Consider the following 27,801-nt stretch of genomic DNA (forward strand, 5'->3'; position numbering starts at 1 on the left):
ATAAAGTACATTGATTTATCTATTACGGCTAGGAGATATTTAAGAATGTTAGCACAGGTCTTTGAATCCATTTTGCTTTTTAAGAGAAGTTACTACTTATTCCTAATTAGACGGGGAGGAAAGTCTTTGAAGAGGAACCTCTATTTACTTTTTACAGTCAGATTCTCCACTTTTCCTTTTGAAAAAGTAGCTGAGGGATGTATGTAGCCTGAATATCCCCCAAAACTTTACCCTCACTTCCTTCACACCTTTATTTTGATTTTTATACCAGTCATGTCTTGTCCACATTCCAGAGATATGCCTCATTATAGTGCCCATGTAAATTAATAATCCAACGAGCAAAAAATTATAATCAATAAATAAATGTCGGTGAGTGCCATTTGGAATTGTTAGCACTTGAGTGTATAATACCAGAAAAGGCTTATGACAAACGTTGTTTATAGTCCCAAATTCCAATGCCAGACACATGACAGACTTTCCCAAACTGTGAGAGTCAACCTGGGTGATAGAATATGCCTTATCTTCAGAGACACAATACATTATTTTGAATTTTTCTCTATTTTTAAATAGTTCTGCGATTTCGAACTGATCATGTAGCCTGTCTGAGTTTAATTATTCTCTGTTTTAAAGTAAGAGTAACAATACCTCCTCTGCTAAATACACAAGAGCTACCATCTCTGTCCTTCAGAGCCAGATAATTATCCTTTCGCAAAGATGATTATTTTGCAAGGTGATATATAATTTGGCATTTTTCATAGAAGTTTTTGTCATGGGAAACTTGTTTTGATAATTCTCTGTCTTCAGAGTAAACAGCCCTTCATTTGATATCAATGGTGTTTGATGGAAAATGAGAAGATGAGTATATCGGGAGTTAGAAAAGAGAAATGGATATACACAAGATGTGTAAGTTCCTTAAAAGTAAGAGATTCAAGCAAAATAAATTCTGAAAGAATACACAGGAGACTACATAGTTTAGAGGAGCTGGTCATTATCTTTGCAATCACTGTTTCCAAACTCCATCTTCACAACTCACTAGCTGTTCAAATTCTGATTTGTTCTTTAATCCCCATTTTTTCCTCATTCTGTGGAAACATATTTCATCGGTTTAAATGAGATAAGGTATGATTTCTGTCATGCACAAACTATCAGGAAATAATGATAATACTAATAATTATCATACATAAATACTCATCTGCTAATGAAGACCTTTGGGAATTTATATAAAAAGATATTTACTTTTGCCTAAGTTGCTTTTTTGTTTGAGTTTTTCTTATGGGTAGAGAGTGCTATTTGTTTTGCCTCATTGTTTCATGCATCTTCCTTCTGAGTTTAGTTTCCTTCGTACTGAAATACATCCTTTAGAAGTTCATTCAGAGATGCTTTGTTAGTAATACATTCTTTCAATCTTTTAGGACCAAAATTGTCTTGATTTTGCTCTTACTCTTGAATGATGATTTGGCGGGCATTAGAATTCTAGGTCGGCAGTTTCCCTTATTGCTTGGAAAATATTATTCCATTACATTCTAGTCTTTTATTGGTGTTAATGGAATGTACATTAATTATTAAAATTGTTTATTTGTATGTAACCTATTCTTCCTCTTTTGCTTTATTCGTGATTTCATTTTCCTCTTTTGTTCTGCAGTTCACAACAGTATGTCCCAGTAGGGATAACTTTTATTCTATTTTTGAGCCTTTATGTGATTCTTTAAGGATTCCTATTTTGTTCATTCTGCAAAATTCTCAGACTTTTAAAAAAATATTTATTGCTTCCTAGCTTCTTCCTCAAAATGTAATGGCTTTAAGCCACAAACCTTAATTATACCTCATGATTTTAAGCTTCACAATTCATGCAAGGCTCAGCTGGGTATTTCTGCTCCCTGTTGCACTGAGCGTTTACTCAGTGGTAGTCAGTTGCATTGGGAGTTTACTCAGTGGTATTCAGCTGGTGATGGGTCTCATCTGCAGGGTCCGAACAGGCTGGTGCTTTGGCAGAGGTGATTGGAAAGCTAGGCTTAGCTCCGTATGATCTCAAGATTCCTACCTAAAGGTTCCTACTTGAGATCATACTGTTTCTACAGCAAGGCACTAGAACTTCTTACAGCCCAGAACTCTCAGCTAGTAAGAGGAAGTAGCAAGTCATCTTAAAGTCTAAGTCCAAAGTTTACTGTACTCTGTTGGTCAAAGCAGTCATAGGCTTATCCAGATTCAATAGGAGCGAAAAGGATGTTTTAGGCCATTCTTGCATTGCTATAAAGGAATACCTGAGACTGGGTCGTTAAAAAAGAAAGAGGTTGAATTAGCTGATGGTTCTGCAGGCTGTACAAGCATGGCACTGGCATTTTCATGGCTTCTTGGGAGGCTTCAGGGAACCTGGTGGAAGGCAAAGTGGAAGCAGACATGTCACATGGTGAAAGCAGAGGCAAGAGAGCAAGTACGAAGATGCCACACACATTTAAACAGCCAGATGTCACAAGAAGTCACTCATTATCACAAGGATAGCACCAAGGGGATGGCGCTAAACCATTCATCAGAAATCTGCCCACATGACTTAATCATCTTCCACCAGGCCCCACCTCCAACATTGGGGATTACATTTCAACATGAGATTTACAGGAGACAACATTCAAACTATATCAAATGGACTCTACCCTATGATCAAAGGATTTATAGCCATCTATAACTCTTCACAATTACTTTTACTACGGCTTTCTCCCCCTTCTTTCTCTTACCTCCTTCTGGAATTCTAATTATATGTGTACATGTTGAAATTTGGCATCTGATCCTCAATGTCTTTTAACGTCTTTCAGATATTACCCGTCTCTCTCTTCTGAATCCTGAAGTATTCCTAATAATCTCATAAACCAGTAATTATTTCTTCAGTGTCAAATATGTTGATAAACTTATGTAATCAGATTTTCGTGTGGTATATACTACAGAGATATATTCCTTTCCAGAGGCCTATTTGCTCTTTTTCATATTTTGCTGGTTTCTTTTATAATGCCTTGTTTCTTTGTTTCTTCATTTCTTTCTTATTTACTCAAAGTATGTTTTTTTGTTTGTTTGTTCGTTTTTGTTCTTTTGTTTTTTTAAGTTTGCGTCTCACTCTGTCACCCAGGCTGGAGTGCAGTGGCACAAACCTCAGTTCACTGCAACCTCTGTCTCCAGGTCAAGTGATTCTCTTGCCTCAGTCTCCTGAGCGGCTGAGATTACAGGTGTGTGCTACAATGCCCAGCCTATTTTTTAATTTTCAATTTTTTAAAGAATTGTATCAACTTTTATGTTAAATTCAGAATTACATGTGCAGGATGTGCAGGTTTGTTACACAGGTAAACATGTTCCGTGTTGACTTGCCACACAGATCATCCTATCACCTAGGTATTAAGCCAGCATCTTCCTGATGCTCTCCCCACCATCCGCCCCAACCCCAACAGGCCCCAGTGTGTGTTGTTCCCCACTATGTGTCCATGTGTTCTCATCGTTCAGCTCCCACTTATAAGTGAGAATATGTGGTGTTTGGTTTTCAGTTTCTGCATTAGTTTGCTGAAAATAATGGCCTCCAGCTCTATTTATGTCCAGGCAAAGGACATGATCTCATTCCTTTTTATGGCTGCATAGTATTCCATGGTGCATATGTTCCAAGTTTTCTTTATCCAATCTAATGTTAGTGGGCATTTGGGTTGACTCCATGTCTTTGCTATTATGAATAGTGCTGCAATAAACATACACATGCATGTATCTTTACAATAGAATGATTTATATTCCTTTGGGTATATACCCAAATGGTCAAACGGTATTTCTGGTTCTAGATCCTTGAGGAATTGCCACACTGTTTTCCATAATGGTTGAACTAATTTACATTCCTGCCAACAGTATAGAAGAGTTCCTTTTTCTCCACAACCTCGTCAGCATCTGTTGTTTCTTGACTTTTTAATAATCACCATTCTTACTGGTGTGAGATGGTATCTCATTGTGGTTTTGATTTGCATTTCTCTAATGATTAGTGATGTTGACCTTTTTTTCATATGTTTGTTGGTTGCATGGATGTCTTCTTTTGAGAGGTGTCTGATTTGACCTTAAATCCCAAGCCACTGGAGTACCAACACCAGCTACATCCAACTTCCATGTCTGTCTCCCCATTGGACACACACACGTGTACACACACACACACACACACACACAGCTTGAAATAAACAAATATTCCAGCTCTTGTTTTCAGTTACCTCTTTGATTCTATCAACTTAGGGGCTCTCTTTCTTTCTTGTAAGCTTAGTTATTTATTATAAATAATTTTCAAATAGTTTATCCAGTATTTTAACATACTTATAGTGATAGTGTTAAAGCTTTCTTAGTCTGTCATCTTGCTACATGAGAAATTCTGTCTTTACTCCCTAATTAAAGAAAAAAGAAAGATAAAAGAAGAAAATAAATATCCTGAATCATATACATTTTTATGTTACAGCAGAATGCAAAAAAATGTGAAGATCTGTGAACACAGAAATAACTAAGTTATGGATGGGTATGAGCAACTTAAAAGAAAATCCCTATTTAAAATACAACTATTGTGAAGAAATTCATGTAATTAAATAATGATCAGTATGAAGCAAGTGCCTCCTAAGAGCTACTTCACTTGATAATGTATGAATGAATATTTTTATAGAAAAATGTGCCAAGTTAGTTGCTCTCTTGCATTAATATTACAGTCAGACTAATAGAGAACAATAAAATTAGTTCCCGCTACCTAAGTTTTATACTTCAATATAACAAAGTAATGTTTTTTATTTATCTTTTTTCCTCCATGCATAGTCTTCTGTTGACAACCCCAACTTTTCTTGTGCACATCTGCAACCAAATAAATGATAATGAGCTAACAATTTAGCACAATATACACCATTTTATGGATAATCATGCTCATTTACAAAGGTAAGCATGTTTCTTCATCCAATAGTTTTCTCAGAGTTCCTCCAAAATAAAAACTATGTTAACACAGAGTAACTTAACTGCCCTGGAAATGCTGTCATTGCACTGATGCTCTCTGACGGACTCGGTATGTTTCTGGCTTTAAGAAAGCTGCTGGTAGGAATATTATGATGATAGATACGCCAATATTTTTTCTTTATAAATTATAAGTACCCTTAAAAGATAGTGCCAATACTAGTTCATTTTTGGGCGTGAAAGAAAAACAGACAAGCAAACAAATAAAATTTTTCTAGTCCAGCCTCAGGCGCTTTGGAAAAAGGTGATGTGCCCGTGGTCATAAGCACTAGAAATTAGCAAATGATCTTGCTGAAAGCTTTGCAATCCTACCTCTGAAATGCACCAAAAACATTTGCTGTTGTTTGTTTTGCTTAATTTTTGCCTTCTTAACTGGTTATAGGAATTTCTTGTCTTTGTTTCAACATTTCAGTTCTCTGCATGTCCTCCTTGTCTTTTCCTAGAAGAGGCATAATTTAAAAAGCAAGGTTAAATGAGATCTTTCCTTTATATTTTTCGTCATTCTCTTCCTCTATACAACATATCGTTTGTGTAAGGCACCCACCCAGTCCTTTCCATAGGAATGACTAATATTCTTTTTCCATGGCTCTGTTTAGTGTTTCCTCCCAGTTACTCAAGTTCTTATCTAATATGCCACTTCTTCAAAGAACCTTTCCCTGAAATGGGAGGTCAGAGCCAAATGCTCTTTCCACCTGTTCTCTTGGTACCTGTTCTTCATCCCATAATGACATGCATAGTTCATTATTCTTCATGAAGCAGTAAAGAAGGTTATTTCTTTAAAATAGCATATTCCATGCTACCAAAGACTGTATAGAATGTACAATTCAATCACATTCCTAGAATGTAGAAGACAATCAGAAATTACTTTTAAATGAATGAATGTGTTAATGAAGGAATCCATCAATAAATTGACCAAAGATTGAGTCACACTCAATGGACAATTAGGAAGAATAAAATTCTGTTAAATATAAATGAGATCTTAATAAGTAGATGAAAACATATAACTGATTACTCCAATTCACAATAAATGATGAGAACCTTATTTTTAATACCATATTATATATTAATGATAATGAGATGAGTCCTGGAGTGGGTAAGAACGAAAGGTTAACAAAATGTCCTAAATATTTAGGACATTTTATATTGTCATTTTGCAATCTCAGAATTAGAATAATAAATTAGGTATTTGGCAAATGAGATAAAATAAAATAAGATGGCTCACGCCTGTAATCCCAGCACTTTGGGAGGCCCAGGCGGGCGGATCACGAGGTCAGGAGATCGAGACCATCCTGGCTAACACGGTGAAACCCCGTCTCTACTAAAAATACAAACAATCAGCCGGGCGTGGTAGTGGGCGCCTGTAGTCCCAGCTACTCCAGAGGCTGAGGCAGGAGAATGGCGTAAACCCGGGAGGCGGAGCTTGCAATGAGCCGAGATCGCGCCACTGCGCTCCAGCCTGGGGACAGAGCGAGACTTCGTCTCAGAAAAAAAAAATAATAATGGTAAAATAAGTTTCACAAACTCTTTTATAAAAGCCTGTTTTCATATATATATAAAAAAATATATATATTTCTCATATGTATACATATATATGAACATATATATGTTTCTCATATATACATATATGAACATATATATATTTCTCATATATACATATATGAACATATATATATGTTTCTCATATATATATGAGAAACAGAGACAGGGAGAGAGGGAGAGGGAGAAAGAATGTATTTCTCTCTTTTTTTTTTTTCTTAAAATAATTGAAATGATTAATCAAGAAAATTTTGAAATATGAAACATGGACAATTCTTTATTCTTGCTATATGTTTTTTTTTAAATTTATTTATTATTAGTACTTTAAGCCAAGCAAGGGCTAATCACTAACATTTTTATTGGTGACTATATCAGTATAACAGAAAAAAAATATTTAAAAACAGACCTAATTTAATCTCATAAGAACTCACTGAGATAGGCCCGGAAATTATTGCTTTTATCATTGCATACATTTTTTTTGAAAAAGGAAGTTAGGTCAATTTTCCTTGTGACAAAATGTATAAATGGTATATCTGGGACTGGAACCTGTGTTTTCTAGTGATACAAATAATAACAATTATTTAATTACTTCTATGTTCCATGCTCTAGGCTATGTGCCTTAAATATCTACATTTTTAACTTTAAAAAATGTATATTTACAGGAAGTTGCAAATGGTATAGGCAGGTCCCTTGTACTCTTCAGCCAATTTCCCTAAATGGTAATATTTTATAATACACAGTCAATACAGTATGAAAATCAGGAATTTGACACTGCTACAATTCACAAAGCTTATTCTGATTTTATTATACTCATCTGTATACAGGGGAGGCATATGTGTGTGTGTGTTTCCATGCATTTTTAAGAGGTATAAATTTATGTAACCACCTCAATCGAAACACTGTTCCATCCACATAAAGATCCTTCAAGTACAAAACCCCTAAGTTGCTCTCTGTTTTTATGATTTTGTAATTATAATAATACTATATGGAATTATATACTATGTAATCTTTTGATATTGGCATTATTCAGCATAACTCCCTTGAGATTCATACATATTGTTGTATGTATTGATAGTTTATTTCTTTTCATTACTAAGTAGTATTACCTGGTATGAATATACCATAGGTTGTTTAACCATTCACCAATTGAAGGATAGATGAGTTATTTGCAGTTTTTGGTTATCACAGAAAAGCACTAATGCACATGTTTTTGTGTTGACAGAGTGTCCATTTCTCTGAATAAATACCCCCAAAGTGTAATTAATTGGTCATATAGTACATATGTGTTTAGTTTTTTGTTTTAATGCCCAACTGTTTTTCAGAGTGGCTGTATTACTTTAAATTTTCATTAGCAATGTGTGAGAGATCCATTTTTTCTACATCCTTTCTAACATTTTGCCAATTTTTATTTCAGCTGTTCTAACAGACATGTAATGTATCTCACCATGGTTTTAATTTGCAACTTTCTGATGGCTTATGATATTGAACTTATTTTTGTGCACATATTTGATTTGCTGTGTGTGTAAATTCTTCAGTTAAATGTCCATTTGTAAATATAGTAGTTCCCCCTTATCTTCATGTGATATATTCCGAGACCCCCAGTGGATGCCTGAAGCCACAGATAGCATTGAACCCTACATATACTATGCTTTTCCCATACATACAGGCCTATGAGAAAGTTTAATTTGGCATAGTAATGAGATTAACAACAACTAATAATACAATAGAACAATTATAACAATATACTGTAATAAAAGGTGTATGAATGTGGTCTCTTGCTTTCTAAATATCTTATTGTACTATACTCACCGTTATTTTCTACTGGTGCTGTGGAATGATAACTGTGTGACTAATGGGCAGGGAGTGGCATCTACAGCGTGAATACACAGGACAGAGGTTGATTCAAATCCTGGGAAAGATTGAGCAGAATGGCGTGAGATTTCATTACATTACTCAGAAGAGTGTGCAATTTAAAACTTAAGAACTATTTATTTCTGGAATTTTCCATTTAATATTTTCACACCATGGTTGACTGTGAGTAACTGAAATTGAAGTAAACAAACTGTGGTTAAGGGGAAACTACTGTATCTATATTTAATAGTTTAAATATATCTATAATCATGTGCTTGCCATATTATTAGCATTCGATGTCTCCTGGGTAATGTAAGAAAGTTACAGAGAAGTTAAGTATATGCCCAAAGGCACACTGCTAAGAGGTGGCAAAGCCAAAGTTTAAAGTTCTGCTGTAACACCAACCTTGTGCTATTGCACTTTGCTGATTTTTCCACTTCCTTGATTATTTTATTGTGCTGGCTACTTTGCAGAGATTCAAGGCCACAATCTTGAATAAAGCAAACATGTTGCATCTTTACCATGTATTTATAAATATCACTTTTAAATACTTTAGAAGTTAAAAATGACTTTAAAAATGAAAGATGAGGCTCATGCCTGTAATCCCAGCATTTTGGGAGGCCGAGGTGGTGGATCATGAGGTCAGGAAGGAGAGACCATCCTGGCTAAGACCATCCTGGCTAACATGGTGAAACCCTGTTTCTACTAAAAATAAAAAAATTAGCCAGACGTGGTGACGGGCGCCTGTAGTCCCAGCTACTCGGGAGGCTGAGGCAGGAGAATGGTGTGAACCCAGGAGGCAGAGCTTGCAGTGAGCCGAGATTGTGCCACTGCACTCCAGCCTGGGCCACAGAGGTGGACTCCATCTCAAAAAAAAATAAAAATAAAAAAATTAAAAATAAAAATAAAAAGTAAAAAATGAAAGATGACAGAGTATGTGGAATATGCATTTTATGAGCACTTTAAACAATTATTAATAAACCAAAATGGAGTTCACACTAAAGTTTATGATTCAGGATATAAACCTAAAGTAAAAATACGTATGTGAGAAAACAAGTAAAATACATATTTTATGCTTTAATTGATTTTAAAAATTCCATTTAATACTTGACAAGGAAAGTGGGATGGGGTGGGAGGATGAGAGAGTTTGAGGTGGAAGAAGAAACAACCAAGAGGCGTGTTTGCAATTTGCCTTCACTAATCACCTTGTACATCCTCACCACAGTGGAGGATTAGAATGTGGTAGGTGCACATATTGTTAATTACAGACAAGAAGACATTCTCCAGCTGAAATTAATTAATTACTTTTCTCTGGGTGGGAGAAGCCCAGAGTGGTGTTTGAGATGTAGGGTCATGATTCCTTGTATCAATTTTGTATTTGATTATATTAGTCCTGACAAGCTATTCGCTAAGGACATTATATATTTCAGTCAATAGTGATATTATTCTTCAGCTATGTCAACATCAAATAACTGGAGATTAATCTTCGATATCCTTGGTGCTCTCTTTTCCTAGGATTTTTGTTCTTATTCATTAAATATAGATTTTATCATTTTTGTATGAATGTCTGCTTAGAATTATTGTCTAGTGATTGGCGTATCTCATTTGAAGATGATCAAATACTTTCCCATTGTACATAATTTTTAAAAACAGAGGCTGGGCTTATTTTAAATCTGAAAGAATATAAAATTCATCATGGTTAAGCTCAACAAAGCCACAAAGGAACATATTAACATGTTACCAGCTCATGTCTGGAATAATTCATCTACTCATCCATTTGGTTGGACATTTATTAACTAAAAACATAGTTAAATAGCACTCTAGAATGAGTATGCTACAAAGAGGAGAGCATGAAATGGCTGTACAACAAAGACCCAGGGTGCTACCGACAAACAGTATGTTTGATATTGCCATACAGGGGGAAACATAAAAGTCAGTATCTTCTTTTCAGTAGGGGAGCTGTTTTTAGGTCACATACAACTTAGAAGTCATTCTTGCTCCAGTCAGAATCTACAGCAGCCACTTCAACATCAGAGGGTTCTCAGAACAGCGTGAACTCAACCACAAGTAGAAGGGTAAATTGCAGCAGGCATTTTCTAGACCAGACAGTGGGAAGTCAGCTCAGCATGGATATTTGTGGTAACCAGTTTGCAACAGGCTGAGTAAGAGAAATAAAAGTACAATTTAAAATCTTCAACTTAAATTCGTAAACATTGAACAACTGAAGTTGAAGAGATTGAACTAGGCTCACAGTACATATATCATTGAATATTGCAGGTAAAACAAATAACATGAGACACAGAATCAAATGGAAAACAGAAAGAAATCAGAACAGTCTTGGAAACCATTGATTAAAGATGATTTGACCATTGGTCAAAGATGAGCCTTGGATAAAGCCCATTAACTCAGCCTCGACTCATTAAGGCTTTCTTTAGTAAGGAGATATTGAAAGTTAAAAACAGAATTTTATTATATGATATGTAATATATAGAGATCTTATATATGTGTGCATGTGTATATATATTACATGTATAATGGTACTGTATGAAACGTATACATATGTAATGTATACCAAACATTACATATGTATACCAAACATTACATATGTATATTATATGCATATAAATATACACACATATATATACACATACATACATATATCAGAAATGTTTTGTCCATCCTAGTATTTTAAACTGTAGAGACAATAGGAGAATTAACTGAGGAAGTTTAATTACAGAAGTTAAGATTTTTATTACAGGCATGTGAATGAGGCAGACACCAAAAATTGATTTGGTATGGAAAAGCAAAAATTTTGCCTAAAGGCTCAGAAATGATGCTAACTGACCAAATGGTTAGGCCCAAACCATAACAGAATCTACCAAGATCCAGGCTCTGCTCTTCTCTCCAAATTATCTCCAAAGGCTTCATTATACCATTGAGAGTTCATCAGATTTAGGGAAGGCTCATTCAAACTAACTGGATGCAAGGAACACTAATGTTTATAAACATAAATTCTTGTTAATTTTTCTTAATAAATATTTCTTGCCGGTAATAAAAAAGTATTTGTGTACATTGTCTATGGAAAATACTTTCCATTATTAGAACACCTAGGAGGAATAATACCAAGATAGCTTTTTGCTATGTATGAAATCATAACTGACATAGTCTTGACTGTGGAAATCCAAAACAATTTGAATAATTTTAAATTTGTAAAATATTCAGCAACATTTACTGATAATCTTACTTCATGTAAAAGGGAGACACACATTTGGCTTGGGATTCTTTATCAACCTTTTCCCAAATACAGAGTGTTTCTTCTCCTGAGAGTGACCCATAGCTAGGGGACAGCAAGATTTAAAGCTGTGTTTCTATGTCATCTCCTTCAGTCAGCTCATGTTCTCACAGACAATGGAGCTATGAAACGGTACTTGTTTTATTTCCCCACCCCAATGTAATGAATCCAAAGATCAGGAAAATAATATCTAATGAAACAATTACCATGTGTAGAGATAACTTCTAGCCTTGAATGTGAGAAACGATGCTATGGAAGCACCAAGCTTTCCTTTCGACCGTTGCTAAATCTGAGACTCAATAATAATCAGAAGACTTTCAGAATAGGAAAAGAATGAGCGTTCAAGGAAAAAGATACATCAGGTACAAAGGCAGTGAAAAGTGAGGAATCTCAACTATCAAAAACTGTAAATAAATCTATGACAGAAATATAGGAAACTGGAAGGAGTGACTTAAGAAATAGAAAAGAGCCAGTTCATAAAGGGTCTTGTAGCTCAGCATTTTTAACTTATCTTGTATTTGATGGGTTATGAGGTAACATTTTTGAATAGACTCAAAACTAGAGGATTGAGAGACTGCTCTCAAATTTTTATTGCTGGCTGTGACTATGATTTCAGCAATGGAAGATGAATTAAACTAAGCATTGGCTGTGGTTTGAAATTTATGGAAATTTGAGTGACATTTATAAATCATTATCAGCAGAGCTATTGAACAATGAGTTGTATGGAGTAAGAAACCAAAGTCATTTAGAATGAATCTCAGGTCACTGGCTTCATTAATAGTGGTACTGCTGGCTACAAACAGAGAAATAATGCAAAATGAGGCAGTGAATTTTAAACTTGGGTGATATTTCATATGTTGGCTCTACTATAATATTTTTCCAAAGACCTTGACAATGAGATTATGAATAAAACAAATTGCCACAAGAAGTACACTTTTAATGAAATACTTGTAATTTTTAAAAGTCAGGTACTGTATTCATAGACTGGAAGACTTAATATTGTTAAGATATCAACACTACCAGAGTGATGTACTGGTTCAACATAATTCCCATAAAAATCTCATGGTGTATTTTGCAGAAGTAGAAAAATCCATCCTGAATTGTATATGGAATATTCAGGTACCCCAAATAGCCAAAACAACCATGAAAAAAAAAGTTGGAGGTCTTACACTTCCTGATTTTTAAACATATTACAAAGCTACAATAATCAAAACAGTAATCAAAGCTGGCATAATGACAGACAGATCGACCAATGGAATAGAATAAAGATTCCAGAAATAAACTCTTAAGTATATGGTCAAATGATCTTCAACAAGAGTACTTAGAGCATTCAGTGAAGAAAAACAATCTCTTTAAAAAAAATTATGCAGGGAAAACTGAAATATCTGAATTCAAAAAGATGAGGTTGAATCCTTATCTTACAGCATACACAAAAATTGACTAAAAGTGGACTAAAGACTCAAATGTCAGCCTGGTCCAACATGGTGAAACCCTGTCTCTACTAAAACATATAAAAATTAGCCAATGGTGGTGGGCACCTGTAATCCCAGCTACTTGGGAGACTGAGGCAGGAGAATCACTTCAACCTGGGAGGTAGAGGTTGCAGAGAGCCAACATTGCACTGCACTCCAGCCTGGGTGACAGAGCGAGATTACTCTGTCAAAAAAAAAAAAAAAAAAAAAAAAGACTCAAATGTAAGACCATACAACTCCAAAAAAAAAAAAAAAAAAAAAAACAGGGAAAAAATTTTATGACATTGGAACTGGTGATGATTTCTTGAATATCACACCCAAAGCTGAGGCAACAACAAAAAATAGACAAATGGGACTGTGTCAAATTTAAAAAGCTTTTGTATGTTGATATGGTTAGGCTTTATGTCCTTACCCAAATCTCATCTTGAATTGTAATCCCTATAAGCCCCATAATCCCTACCTGTGAAGGGAGAGACCAAGTGGAGGTAATTGAATCATGGGAGGCAGTTTCCCCCATGGCGTTCTTATAATGGTGAGTGAGTTCTTACAAGATCTAATGGTTTTATAAGGTGCTCTTCCCACTTTGCTCAGCACTTCTCTTTCCTGCCATCTTGTGAAGAAGGTGCCTTGCTTCTCCTTCACCATCCACCATGATTATAAGTTTCCTGAGGCTTCCCCAGCCATAAGGAAACTGAGTCAAACCTCTTTATCAATTATTTAGTCTCGGGCAGTTCTTTATAGCAATGTGAGAACGGACTAATACATATCAACAGATAAAATCGTCGGAGTGAATATGTAATCTATGGAACAGGAGAAAAAATTTGTAAATCATATATCTGGGGAGTGACTAATATTCAGAATACATAAATAACTTTTACAACTCAACCAAAAGAAACCCCAAATAACCCAATGAAAAAGGGGCCAAAGGACTTGAATAGACATGTCTCACATGAAGATATACAAATGACCCACAAGCACATGAAAAGATGCTCACCATCACTAATCATCATGAAAATGCAAATCAAAACCACAATTAGATATCAGCATACACCATTAGAATGGCTACCATAAAAAGTAATGCAAAATAACAAGTGTTGAAGAGGATGTGAAGAAATTGGACTCTTTGTGGCACTATTGACATAATTATGCAATGGTGCAACCATTATGGAAAACAGTATGTTAATTCAAAAAAAATTCAAAATAGAGCTATCATATGATCCAGGAATCCCACTTCTTAGTGTATATGTAAAAGAACATAAAGTGGGATCTCAATTAGTTACTTGCCCACCCATGTTCATAGCAGCATTGGTCATAATACCTAAGAGGTGGAATGAACCCAAATGTCTATTGACAGATGAATGGATAAACAAAATGAAGTATTATTCAACTTTAAAAAGGAAGGAAATCTTGTCACATACTACAACATAGGTGAACCTTAAGGACATTGTGCTATGTGAAATAAGCCAGTCACAAAAAGACAAATACTATATAATTCCACTTATCTGAGCTATCTAAAGTAGCCAAACTCATAGAAACAGAAAATAAGATGGTGGTTATCAGAAGCTAGAGAGGAGGTGGGAGGTGATTGTCTAATGGGTACAGAATTTCAATTTTGCAAAATGAAAAGTTTCTGACAACTATGTAAATGTACATAACCCTACTGAACAGTATACTTAAAAATGGTTAAGATGGTAAATTTTATGTTATGTTTTTTACCAAAATTTTTTAAAAGTCAGGGAAGAATCCTAAGTCCAAAAGAACCATCAAAAGGTTGGTTTGTTCCAAATACATTATGCAGATAGATTTGTGTGTGTGTGTGTGTGCACGCGCGTGTGTGCTCACTCATTAAAAAGGAACTGATAAATATACCATTTGCCTAAACTAATCTCTTTGAAATAAAAAACATCAAAACATCCATATATAAATTTGTTTCCATTGCTCAGATTTCATTGTCCTCTCTAAGCTAAACTTTGACTAATCACTAAATGTGGTACTCTCCAGTGCATATGATGATATTAAAATATTAAAGATTTGACCCAACCCTGCAAAGAAATAGGGCTACATGCTTTAGCTGTATGTCTCAGGGAAGGTAAATGGTCTTTTTGCTATGCTTTATGAACACTGAGCAGGGCCAGAGATCCCTTAAGAATTTCCTTACCAACTAATAGAGAGCTTTAGTGAAAACATCATCAGGAATATTCCAATTTATTTCTATTCAATTTCATTTTACCGTGTCAGTATTTCTTCACAGCTATATGTCAGAGTGTCCCTTATGTTATAGGAAAGGGCTTCAAGTGTTAGATATCGAAAATAATATTATGTTTAAATAAATATATTACTTCAAAGAGGTTTGGTTTAAATACTTTTAGCCAGAGAACAAAAAGATGTGTCAAGAGCCCAGACTGAGTAATCAGACAATCTTGTTTAAGTTTCATCCTGGCCATTTACTATAGGTGTTCATTAAACTTCTTAAGTCTCTATATTTAAAAATCTGTAAATTTAGGATGATAATTCATACCCAGTTGTGCAATTAAAAGGATTACCTCTGTCTAATAAGGGACCTGACATATATAATATTTAATAAGTGGTAATAATTCATTGTTGTTATTATTACAGTAATTTTAAAAACTAAATACAAACAGTAATTATAGTATTATATAAATTTTAAAAGTACAAAACTATAAAGTAGAAGTGCAGGTATAATAAATGGTATTTATATATTTTAAATATAACTAATATTTATAAATAGTAATGATATCGTATTTTAATATTAGTCATTATTATTTAAAAGCTATAAAATGATAATAATGTAGTAGTTCTGATATGAAGTCAAAGCTATTCTACCCAAGTTATGCAGTAGTACAGAAGTAAATTACTATAACCTTTTGCACTACATGCATTATCAGCGTACCTGGGAGAATTACTACATCCAAAAGGACCACTCTTTTATCTCTGCAATTCTATAACTCTTTATGAGATTGTAGCAATCTGTCCACAGTACAATTCTGAACTTGGTGGTGATGCTGGTAAAAGCTGTTAGTAAAATCTTTCCCTATTTTTCTTTACGCATAGTCAAGACACAGCATTTATTGACCAATAAAGCCAGCAGGACAATATCACACTTGTGTTTATAGCATAGTAAGAGTCTCTTGTATTTGCATAATGCTCTAATGCTTTATAAAGCTCTTACACATACAGTAAATTACTTGAGTTTCACAACAACCCTGTATAACCACCTCCACTTTTTGGCTGAGGAAATAAAATTTGCCAGAAGTGAAAATCTTGTACAAGGTGAGACATCAGTGAAATGTTTGATTTGAGGTTTGGTCCCTTTACTTGCAGTGTTTTTTTTTTTCTTAATATACCATTCCTCCTAAGTATCAGAATAACACTTGTGTATGTTGAGAGAAAATTTAGACAGTCACTAAGGTTAGAGAATAAATTAAGTAAACCAGAAAAATGTTCGTGACTCTTGGTTTTCCAAACTTAAAATGATATTGCTCATGCCCACCCTAAAATCAATACAGTACAATGTTTCCTTTCATACCTAAGTTGGTTCCATTTAATCATATCTGTTTCCTGGTTTGCTCAGTCTGTGTGCCTGTACAAGTGATCACCATCCAGCTAATCCTCGGTACCCCCTGTACTCTCTTGTTCATAACACTCATCTCAAGTGAGCTACTTATTTAACATTTGTCTCACCCATGAGATTCTTGTGACTGTAGAAACTCCAACCATCACACATCTCTGTATTTACCCTCTTTGCCTTGTGAATTGTTGATACCTAACATTGTGTCAATTCTGTGCCTAGGCTGTAAAAAAGCTTTCATGTTTCCTCTTGTCTCTGCCAGCACTCTGAGATGAACATGTTTAGGCAAGCCCAGTAGTCACAGATGAAATATAAATGACAAGTAGAGAAGAGTCTAAATCAGCTAACATCTAGATATGTGAGACAGAATGTCAGCAAAAATGGTAAATTGAGGACCTCCAAAATGCCTCTGCTCTTTTCCACAAAAGCAATAGGAATACTGCAAGAAATTATCATTATCAACATGTTCAGTGACCTGTAAATTAAAGGTTGCAACATTCTGGAAAGCATTTATTCCAGAAAAATGCCTAAATCTTGACGAGAACAGCAATTCTTATGACATTTTAACTCACCTTATTTTTATGACCCCCCAGTTCCTGCTTCATGGTAACCTTGGAAACTAACTGCCCATAATCACAGGAAAACCAGTAACTTGGAAGACACTGGAGAGGGCCGAATGGGATGCAGCTCCTTCAAGGTCCCATTTCCAGGGAATTATCATTAAATGTCTCGTCTGATGGTTCCTTAGATGACCATATTCGTAATGCTGTCTTTCCTTGAGATTTCTCAGGACAAACAGCATTCTTCCCTGGGAGCATTTGCTTTAAACCATCAGAGGCAATTGTTTAATATAAAGGCTGACTAAGGTGGCGTATGTCAGCTGGGAAAAGCAATTGAATGAGATGTTCACAGGGAGCTTTGAAAAGCTCTGTCAGATTCCTAAAAATCTAGAAGACTGTGCACATGTGCAAGAATGTGCATTCTCAGGAAACACCTGAGAAGGCTGTCACTTCTCACCTATGGTTCATCTTGAGACTCAGCATGAGCAAGAAATGAAAGTTAAGGTGAATTTGTAAACTACCCAGTTGAATGTTGAAGGCAGGCCCCAAAATGCACACTGAACCTCTTAGCAAAGATTTGAAACTTACTGGTTTCAAGCATTTGAGGAAATCTGGCTATTAGCTTACCACAAATTGAACTGACAACAACTTCATTAGACACACACACACACAAGTTATGACTTACCTGAAGTAAGTCATACAAGCACAACAAGCAGCAACAATGAGAGCAAATTCTGAGGAAGGGTCAGAATCTGATTTTTATATTGGTTAAACCATATTGTTTAAAATACCCAATTTTCAACAGAAAATTACAAGACATGAAAAAATTAAGAAAGTAAAACTCGTGCACATGAAAAGAAGCAGTTAACAGAAATAGTACCTGAGGAAGCCCAGATGTTGGACTTAAGTCTTTCTGATTTTAAGTTAGTTATTTTTAAATACATTCAGAGCACTAAAGGAAGTCATACCTACGGAAATAAAAGAAAGTATACAAACAATGTCTCATCAAATAGAAAATATCAATAAACAGAGAAGTTATTAAAAAGGAACCCAATAGAAATTATGGAGTTAAAAACTACAATAACTGAAATGAAAAATCCACTAGAGGAGTTCAAAAGTAGATTTTAAGCAGGCAGAAGAAAGAACTAGCAAACTTAATGAGTGGTCAGTTGAGATGTGTGAGAGGGCCCATCAAAGATCAGCAGTGCCACTCAGCTGGACCTCTCTTAGGTCAGCCAACTTCCAGCAAATCCCCATATTTGTGTGCTATATAGATACTTACTATTGTGATTCTGAGATGTGATGGTTGTATGATATGCTGCATTTTTGTGGCCATAGTTAAGCAATACAGACTGTAAAGACCATGAGGGCCACTGATACATTCATGCTGTTCACTGATATACATCCAATGTCTGAAACTTAATAGATATTTGTATCTAAATATTTGTTAAAATGATTTCCTTTTAATTGAAAAGTGCCCTATTAGTTTAACTTTAGTCTCCTCATTCATAGAATAGGCATATTAAAGTGGTTTTTTAAAAGATTATTCTCAAGACTTAAATTGCCTAATTGTTTAAAGGTTGTCTGTAAAAACTCCTTCTCAGCCTTAGTTGCATTGTATAGGATGAAAAAGTTCCAGATAAATAATATAAATTTTTATTGAATATTCCTAATGCCAGATATTGGAAGTGATTTAAGAACAATATTGACAAATGGTTCTCCTATGCTTAAATAAAAAGAAAATGTTCTATAAATGGGCTATATCTCGTTAACTTTCTCAAGACATAATATTCCTAAATATCATGTACTCTCTCTTAGTTCTCCATCACACGCCTAAAGTGCACTTACTTCAAAGAAAACAACTTTGTTTCCATAGTTACATTTCAGTAGTATTATTTCAGCCCCACTCCATATCATAGTTTTTCTCAAAAAGGTTATAGCATCTTGATGGAAAGTCAAATTGCATTTAACATTTAACTATAAAAGTGTTATTTGACAATAATTCTTTCATTTTCTGATCTGTAATGTGAAATTTGAGGAAGAAGCTTTCAAATGTAATCTCAAAATTAATGTCCAAGAACAAGACTCTCTGAGATATTATCTGAAGTATTATATTTTGAAATACAATTCAATATTCAGTAATGATTATTTTACCCATTAAGTTATTGACAGACAACATTGCTGATAAATGTGTTTCTTCAGAGTCACTTCATAATTTAATATGTGACATCATATCAAATCTGTCTCTGGCATGGCTTCCCCTTTTACTGTCAAGTCCTGTTGCTAGCTGCCTTGTGTCTTTGATTCTATGATGGTTGAGGTGAGATGTGCCTACTTGGAAGTGTAGTATTCTTGACCATTTCATTTTCCTCCTAGCAAAACTCTATCTCTTTTGTCAGTTTCCTCCCTCCTCAAATAGAACTATTCCAAGTATTTTGTCAAGTATTATAGATCTTAATGTCTAAATATGTTTGAGATGTAACATAACTTTTGTGTTTGGCACATTGACTGACATGTTTATGACTGTTTTATTGAATGTTTACTATTTTTATTATTGTTATCACTTATAAATATTGAGAGGCCAGGCGTAGTGGCTCATGCCTGTAATCCCAGTACTTTGGGAGGCCGAGGTGAGTGGATAATGAGGTCAGGAGTTCTAGATCAGCCTGACCAACATGATGAAACTCTATCTCTACTAAAAATACAAAAATTAGCCGGGAGTGGTGACGTGCACCTGTAATCCCAGCTACTCAGGAGGCTGAGGCAGAAGAATCGCTTGAACCAGGGAGGTGGAGTTGCAGTTGTAATCCCAGCTACTCAGGAGGCTGAGGCAGAAGAATCGCTTGAACCAGGGAGGTGGAGTTGCAGTGAGCCGAGATCACGCTACTGCACTGCAGCCTGGGCGACAGAGTGAGACTCCATCTCAAAAAACTAAATAAATAAAAAATTAAAAAAGGAAAGAAAAATGAAAGGCAGAATTTGGAGCACACTCTAACCTAAACTGCTTCCTTGCTAGTTTCCTATGATCCATACTGACTCATTCTTCAGACATGTTCATACATGTTCTCCACTCTAAGTCTAAAATGTCGTACAGTCTGATTTACTTGAAAATAAAATCTGACACTCCAATTTCAATTACTCTTAAATTTTGTTTTTCCACAGTTTCCTGTTCAATAATATTCATCATCTCAATGTTCTGGGAATATTTAGCTGATCATCTTCATCAAGAAATGAATCTGATGACAATTCTGTCTTGTTTCTTGGCAATTATTTCTTGTAAATTATTGGGGTATGGGTGGTATTGGCAGTTCTTGTACTTGGATGTCTAGGTCTCTGCTAGGACAGGGAAGTTTTCTTCATTATTCCCCCAAATATGTTTTCTAATGTTTTAGAATTCTCTTCTTCCTCAGGAATATCCATTATTCTTAGGTTTGATCGTTTAACATAATCCCAGAATTCTTGGAGGCTTCATTCTTATCTTCTTATTCCTTTTTCTTTGTCTTTGTTGGATTGGGTTAATTTGAATACCTTGTCTTCAAGTTCTGAATTTATTTCTTCTATTTGTTCAATTCTATTGCTAAGATTTTCCAGACCATTTGGCATTTCTAAAAGTGTGTCCAAAGTTTCCTGAATTTTTGGTTTTTTCTTTAAACTATTTATTTCCTTAAATAATTTTCCCCTCACTTCTTGTATTGTTTTTTGGATTTCCTTGCATTGGGCTTCTCCTTTCTCTGATGCCTCCCTAATTAGCTTAGAAATTATTCTCCTGAATTCTGTATCCACTGCTGGTGAACTAGCGTGATTTTTGGGGTGGGGGGGTGTTGAAGAGCCTTGTTTTGTCATATTACAAGGGTCGGTTTTCTGGTTTCTTTTCATTTTAGTAGGCTCTGTCAGAAGGAAGGTCTAGGGATGAAGGTTGTTGTTCAGGCTTTTTTTGTCCCACAGGGTACTCCCTTGATGTAGTACTCTTCCCCCTTTTCCTAAGGATGTGGCTTCCTGTGAGCCAAACTGCAGTGATTGTTGTCTCTCTTCTGGGTCTAGCCACCCGGTGAGTCTACCCGGCTCCGGGCTGGTATTGGGGTTGTCTGCACAGAGTCCTGTGATGTGAACCATTTATGGGTCTCTCAGCCTTGGATACCAGCGCCTGTTCTGATAGAAGTGACAGGGGCGCTGTGCAGTGGACTCTGTGAGGGTTCGTAGCCTTGGTGGTTAAATGCTCTATTTTTGTGCTGGTTGGCCTCCTGCTGGGAGGTGGCGCTTTCCAGAAAGCATCAGCTATAGTAGTATGGAGAGGGACCAACAGTGGGCGGGGCCCTAGAACTCCCAAGATTATATGCCCTTTGTCTTTTGCTACCAGGGAGGGAAGGGAAAGACCATCATGTGGGGGTGGGGCTAGGTGTGTCTGAGCTCAGACTCTCCTTGGGCGAGTCTTGCTGCAGCTGCTGTGGGGGATGGGAGTGAGACTCTGAGGTCAATGGCGTTGTGTACCTAGAAGGATATGGCTTCCTCTGCTGAGTCACGCAGGTTGTCAGGGAAGTGGGGGAAAGCCAGCAGTCACAGGACTCGCCCAGCTCCCATGCAAACAGAAGGGACAGTCTCACTCCCACCATGTCCCCGCCCACAACAGCCAGGAGTCTGTTTCCAGGAGGTGGGTGAGACAGGCTTGAAAACTTGCCCCAGGCTCCCTGCTTCCCAGTGGCGAAAGAAAGGGGGTTAGTTTTTTCCTACCTGTGGAGTCTGCACACCAGATTTCTGCCCTCCCCCAGGTACTGCCCATGAGGCTTCTTGCCCCGTTCAAAATGTTACAAAGTTCAGCTGGCAATTTCTTTCTCCCTGTGGAGTTTTACCCCCTGCTCCTCTGGCCGCCCTCCTGATGGATCCCTGTGGTGCCAGGCAGGAATGGCTGGCTTGGGGACCCAGCGAGCTCCCAGGGCCTTTCTGCTGCTTCCTCTACCACTATAATTCGCTCAGCTCTGTAAACTGACTCAGCTCCAGGTAAAGTCGGAAACTTCTCCTGCAAACAGACCGTCAGCTTCTCCAGTGAGGGTGTGTGTTTGGGAGAGGAGAGTCTCCCTTTCCCCCTTCCGCAGTTGGGGCACTCACAGCCATGTTCCTGCCACTGCACGCCCACCTGGGTGTCTCCCAGGTCCTGTGGGAGCAGTCTGCTTCTTTCAGAGGGTCTGTAGGTCCATTCAGGATTGCTGGTTTGTTCTCACAGTCAATCTGGAGGTAAAATTCCCCATGCGAGCCTCCGCACACTGCTCTGTCTGGAGCTGCAATCTAGTCCTGCCTCCCATCCACCACGATGATCCGAAATCTGTTTCTTGGCAATGTTCTTAGTTTAATTTGTTGAGGTTGTAGTTACTTCTCTTCAATTCTTTTATCTAGTGAGTCACCAAATTCTGCTTATTATTTCTTTGAAGTCCTACCTATTCATCATTCTACCAGCAGAATGGCTTCACTATTTAGGGCTGGGTTTGCATAACACTTTTCTACTTGATTATTCTGATCTCAGTCTTTCCCTAGTTAATCCCTCTGTTATTCATAATCTGACAAATCGTAAAATCTTATGTGTATGTCTCTCAAAGAGCTATAAGAATGTCTATACCAGCTAGCTCTAGAGTGACCAACCATCACGGTTTGCCTGGAACTGAGGCGGTTCCTGGGAAGTGGATCTTTCAGTATTAAAAGCTGGAACCTCCCAAGCCAAACCAGGGCAGTTGCTTCCTTTACCTGCGCATCACCAGACATGCTCTCAGCGCTTTTCTATGTTGTCAAATGAAATCTCATTTTTCTAGCTACACAAATATTGATGCCTTCATTTGGAGCTTTTATGTTAAAAAGTTAGTTCCATCATACCAACTTTAGCATAGAAAACTTGAGACTCAAAAAATAGTGACAAAAAAAGAGAAAGTAGTTAAATGCAAAACAATTTAGAGTCACTTTTGCTATTTAAATTTGATTCCAAAGGGTGTGCTCTTAGTATTTCACTGTACTACTTTAGATAGGTTCCTTCCTCTAGCTATGTTCCAATTTAGAAGAGGAGAAACAAATGCATAATTTTAATTATGTTAAAAATATGTTATCAACTATGTACAGAGCACAATTTGAGTTGAAGAGGAAAAAGACTCCAGTTTTGCTGGGGAATTAAATAAAGGAAGGTTTCAATGATAATGAGACATTAAACAAGACCTTAAAAATTAGAGAACAAGACATGGCTGGAATGCAGACAAGAATAAGCACAGAAACAAAGATGTAGAGAGAGATTGCAGATCAAGTAAGAATCCACACGAAAACATATAAGTTGAAGACTGGGAGATGGGTTCAGAAAAGATGAGAAAATGGCATGGGATATCTTGAAAGACAAGTAAGGAATCAGTGCTTTATCCTTTTATTTCAGTTAGAATACTTGAACCCGATCATCCACATTTCCAGCCCAACAAAGAGATGCCCTATGATTATTTAGCACCATTTTACCTGTGATTTCAGAAGACTCCACTACAGTGATACCTAAAATGGGCTGCAGACAAGTGGAGAGTAACGTGGAGCCTCATTAGATGGCTATGCCCATAATCCAATTGAGAGAACACCCTGGGGCCAGACATGGTGGCTCACACCTGTAATCCCAGCACTTTGGGAGGCCGAGGCAGGCAGACCACTTGAGCTCAGGAGTTCAAGACCAGCCTAGGCAACATAGCAAAAACCCCATCTCTACCAAAAAAAAAAAAACAAAAATTAACTGGGTGTGGGGTGCATTCCTGTAGTTCCAGCTACTTGGGCGACTGAGACAGGAGGATCACTTGAGCCTTGAAGGTCGAGCCATGTTCATGCTTCTGCACGCCAACCTGGGTGACAATATAAGAAATACTAATAAATAAATAAATAAATAAAGGAGAAAATACCCTGCAAAATTAATGGGACTTAAAAGCAGATTTTTGAGTCTCAATCGTTTTTCTACCTTACATAATCTTTTTTTTTTTTTTTTTTTGAGGCAGAGTCTCACTCTGTCATCCAGGCTGGAGTGCAATGGTGCGATCTCGGTTCACTGTAACCTCTACCTCATGGGTTCAAGTGATTCTTCTGCCCCAGACTCCCGAGTAGCTGAGATTACAGGTGCCCGCCACTATGGCCAGCTAATTTTTTTTTTTTGTATTTTTAGTAGAGACGGGGTTTCACCGTGTTCGCCAGGCTAGTCTTGAACTCCCGAACTCAAGTGATCTGCCCACCTTGGCCGCCCAAAGTGCTGGGATTACATGCATGAGACACAGCGCCTACTCACCTTACACAGTCCTTAAGCAAACATTTACTAAATAACTACTGTGGGATAAGCATTAGGCTGGATGCAGAGAAACAAACTTAAATGTAAAATAATCCCTTTCTTCAAGAAGTACATAATCCAGAGGGGAATGAAAAAACAGACAAATATATTGTATTTAAGTCTTAAAGTTTCTAAATTATGTCAAACATCGATGATAGATACTCAGTCCATCTTGGGGAATCCAGAGAAAGCTATTCTGGAAAAGCCAGGCCTGAAATGATTTATAAAGAGTTAAGATACTAATAAAGGGACAGTAACATATGAGATAAGGAGGGGACAGAACTTCTGGGCAAAGTGATCAGCAGGAGGATTTTGGAACTCTGACTTTTACATTTTTAAAGCAATAATGAATTGGCAGGAGATGCGACTAGAAAGCAGGATGTGTAAGCAGGATCAAGATAACGGAGAAACATTGTAAGCCATGTTGAGGAACAGCCCGTCTCCTGTTGAAAATCACAAAGGACTGTAATGGTTTTACAATTAAGGGGAAAAAAAAAAAAAAAAACCCACAAAGAAAACAGAGGAATGACATGCTCAGTGTTACTTTTTAGAGAGTACCTGCTAGAAGTCCTATAGGCAATGTTCCCTTAACTAGGTCAAAGCTAGAGGCAAGGAGACTAGCCAGCAGGCAATTTTTATACACTGGGAAAAAAGAGGGAAAAAAGATGATGGGATCCATGCTAATATTCCATTTTCAAGGTCTTGCCTATAATTCCACATGCAAATGTTACGATATTTGGTGGCTTAACCTCATAATCAATATTTTACTTGAGTCCCCTTTCATTTTACCTTAAACAGTGTCACTCTTCTCAGCAACAGAACAGTTCGAAGGAAGGGTTAGCAGTGTTACATTTTAGGAAAGGGTACCTAGCAACGGCACAAACCAACTCTGGGCTCCTATTTCAAAGTTAGGGTAACTGCGATGCGATGTAAAATACAAATAAGCCTCCAAATGATGATTCTCTCTGCTTCGGATACTTTACCTCTCCTTCGGAGTTGATTCCCCTTTCCCAAAAGAGTGATTGTGCACAGACCACAAGTTTCAATATCATAGAATAGAATTTATTTGGGAACAAAATGATGGGATGAAAAATAATCTTTATGCAGCAAAATCCCTATAGACAACTAGAGGGCCTGCTTTGCTTTGAAAGAGCAGGTTCCTTGCTCCTTGTAAAGTCAGTGGAAAACACATACAAAGAATAGAGGGTCTTTTTTCTTCAGATTTTAAAAATTAGAATGCTTTTGTGAAAATAAACATATTTGAAAGATATTAAAGCAATAAATTAATTTTTAGTTTTTGAATTGACTTTCTTATTCTATACCCCATGTCTTTTAAGAAGTGTTAGACTTTAAAAAGAATGTTAACCCATTGAAATCAGATTAAGGATTCCCAGCAGACAGTGTAGCGATTTCAGAAAAAAATTTTTTTAAATCTCTAGGTTAGACATGTTTTATAATGATTGATACTATGTTGCTACATTAGAAAATATCAACTAATAACCATGCTAAGTATTAAGAAGCAAAGACTACAGGATCTTTAAAAAAGCAAGAAAATGAAAAATATCATGTTTATATTTAAAGGTTGGGACACAAGAGTTTTCCCATTGTGACACAAGAGGACATAAAAACTAAAATATGAACCCAGCTCTTCTTAAATGTTTGTTTTCCTTCGATATACAAGAATTTCCTGATTAATCAGTATTTTCAGCAAGAACTAGTGATTAAATGCTGCCACAGCAAAAATGGATGTTGAGTTGGAGTCCAAGTGCTCAGCCAGGTTCAGTCTCTGGCCAAGGGACTCTCTCTGAACTTCAGCATCATAATTCACACATTTCAAATTTGAACACCAGGAAAATGAAAAATCACTACATGCCATGTGTCTTCAGGAATGGATGCGAATAGTCAAAACCATACTGAAAGCTAGGAGCCACTGAATTGCTGGAGAAAAAGCTTAAGAACTATGCAAAACACTATAAGGAAAATAGATAATTTAAAACACTATCGCGTAAACCCGGGAGGCGGAGCTTGCAGTGAGCTGAGATCCGGCCACTGCACTCCAGCCCAGGTGACAGAGCGAGACTCCGTCTCAAAAAAAAAAAAAAAAAAAAAAAAAAAAAAAAACTATCATTGGCAGGATTCTATTATTTAATCAGCTAATAACAAAATAACAACTTTAACAATTAAGCTGTTTAACAATATCCAAGAGAAAAAAAAAAAAGCAAACCCTCAGAATTATTCAAAGGCTATCAAATGCCTTTCAAACAACCTGGAAACAGGGATAATAAACAGTTTTGAGACAGCTGGGAAAATCTAGGGACAGCTGATAGAAAAGGGTAGTGGTAGAAGAGAGAGAGAATAATAGAATAGTAAGAGTATAGTTTCTACTTTCAAAATACAAAAATATTTTTATCCATTTCAGATTCGTGGACAACAACAATGAAGCCACCCCAAAACAACCAAAAAGTAGTCTGTATATATAAGGCACATTAGAAATAGATAACTAATAGGACACAGAGCTATTCAGTATGGATGTATTACCTGCCACTGTTATTTTAATTATGAACATTAATCACTCAAACTCAGATTCACACTCATGGAGCTTGCAGTTGCATAGGAAGAAGTCATGTGTATTAGTGTCTATCTAAACTTTGAGGTATTTTCCATCTGAGGAAATGTCATGAGAGGTTTGGAAAACTGCTAAATTCCAGCCTTGAGAAGAATTTCAGGAAGGCTGCATGGAGACGTGTTTTTTTTTTTGCTTTTCTTTTTTTTTTTTTTTTTTTTTTTGAGACAGAGTCTGACTCTGTCTCCCAGGCTGTAGTGCAGTGGTGCGATCTCGGCTCACTGCAACCTCCAACTCCCGAGTTCAAGCTTATTCTCCTGCTTCAGCCTCCCAAGTACCTGGAATTACAGGTGCGTGCCACTAGCCAGGCTAATTTTTGTATTTTTTGTACAGACGGGGTTTCACCATGTTGGTCAGGCTGATCATGAACTCCTGAACTCATGATCTGCCCACCTCAGCCTCCCAAAGTGCTGGGATTACAGACGTGAGCCACCGCGACCAACCGGAAGTGGTTTTTACATGTCTACTTTCTATGTATGCTTCAAACATCAGTTCAGAGTTTCAGTGTACAGGTGGAGGGAAAGAAAGGATAAAACATTCCAGAGGAGAAAAAACACAATAAAGAGAA

The 27,801-nt window shown here is 36.5% G+C and overlaps 1 long non-coding RNA gene across 3 annotated transcripts in view; it reads left to right on the top strand.

Moving 5' to 3' along the window:
• Positions 1-27,801, top strand: part of LOC126945097 (uncharacterized) — a 340,076-nt gene that overhangs the window by 199,954 nt on the left and 112,321 nt on the right. The window lies entirely within an intron of this gene.

The sequence above is a fragment of the Macaca thibetana genome, chromosome 20 (assembly GCF_024542745.1).
Source record: "Macaca thibetana thibetana isolate TM-01 chromosome 20, ASM2454274v1, whole genome shotgun sequence".
NCBI lineage: Eukaryota > Metazoa > Chordata > Mammalia > Primates > Cercopithecidae > Macaca > Macaca thibetana.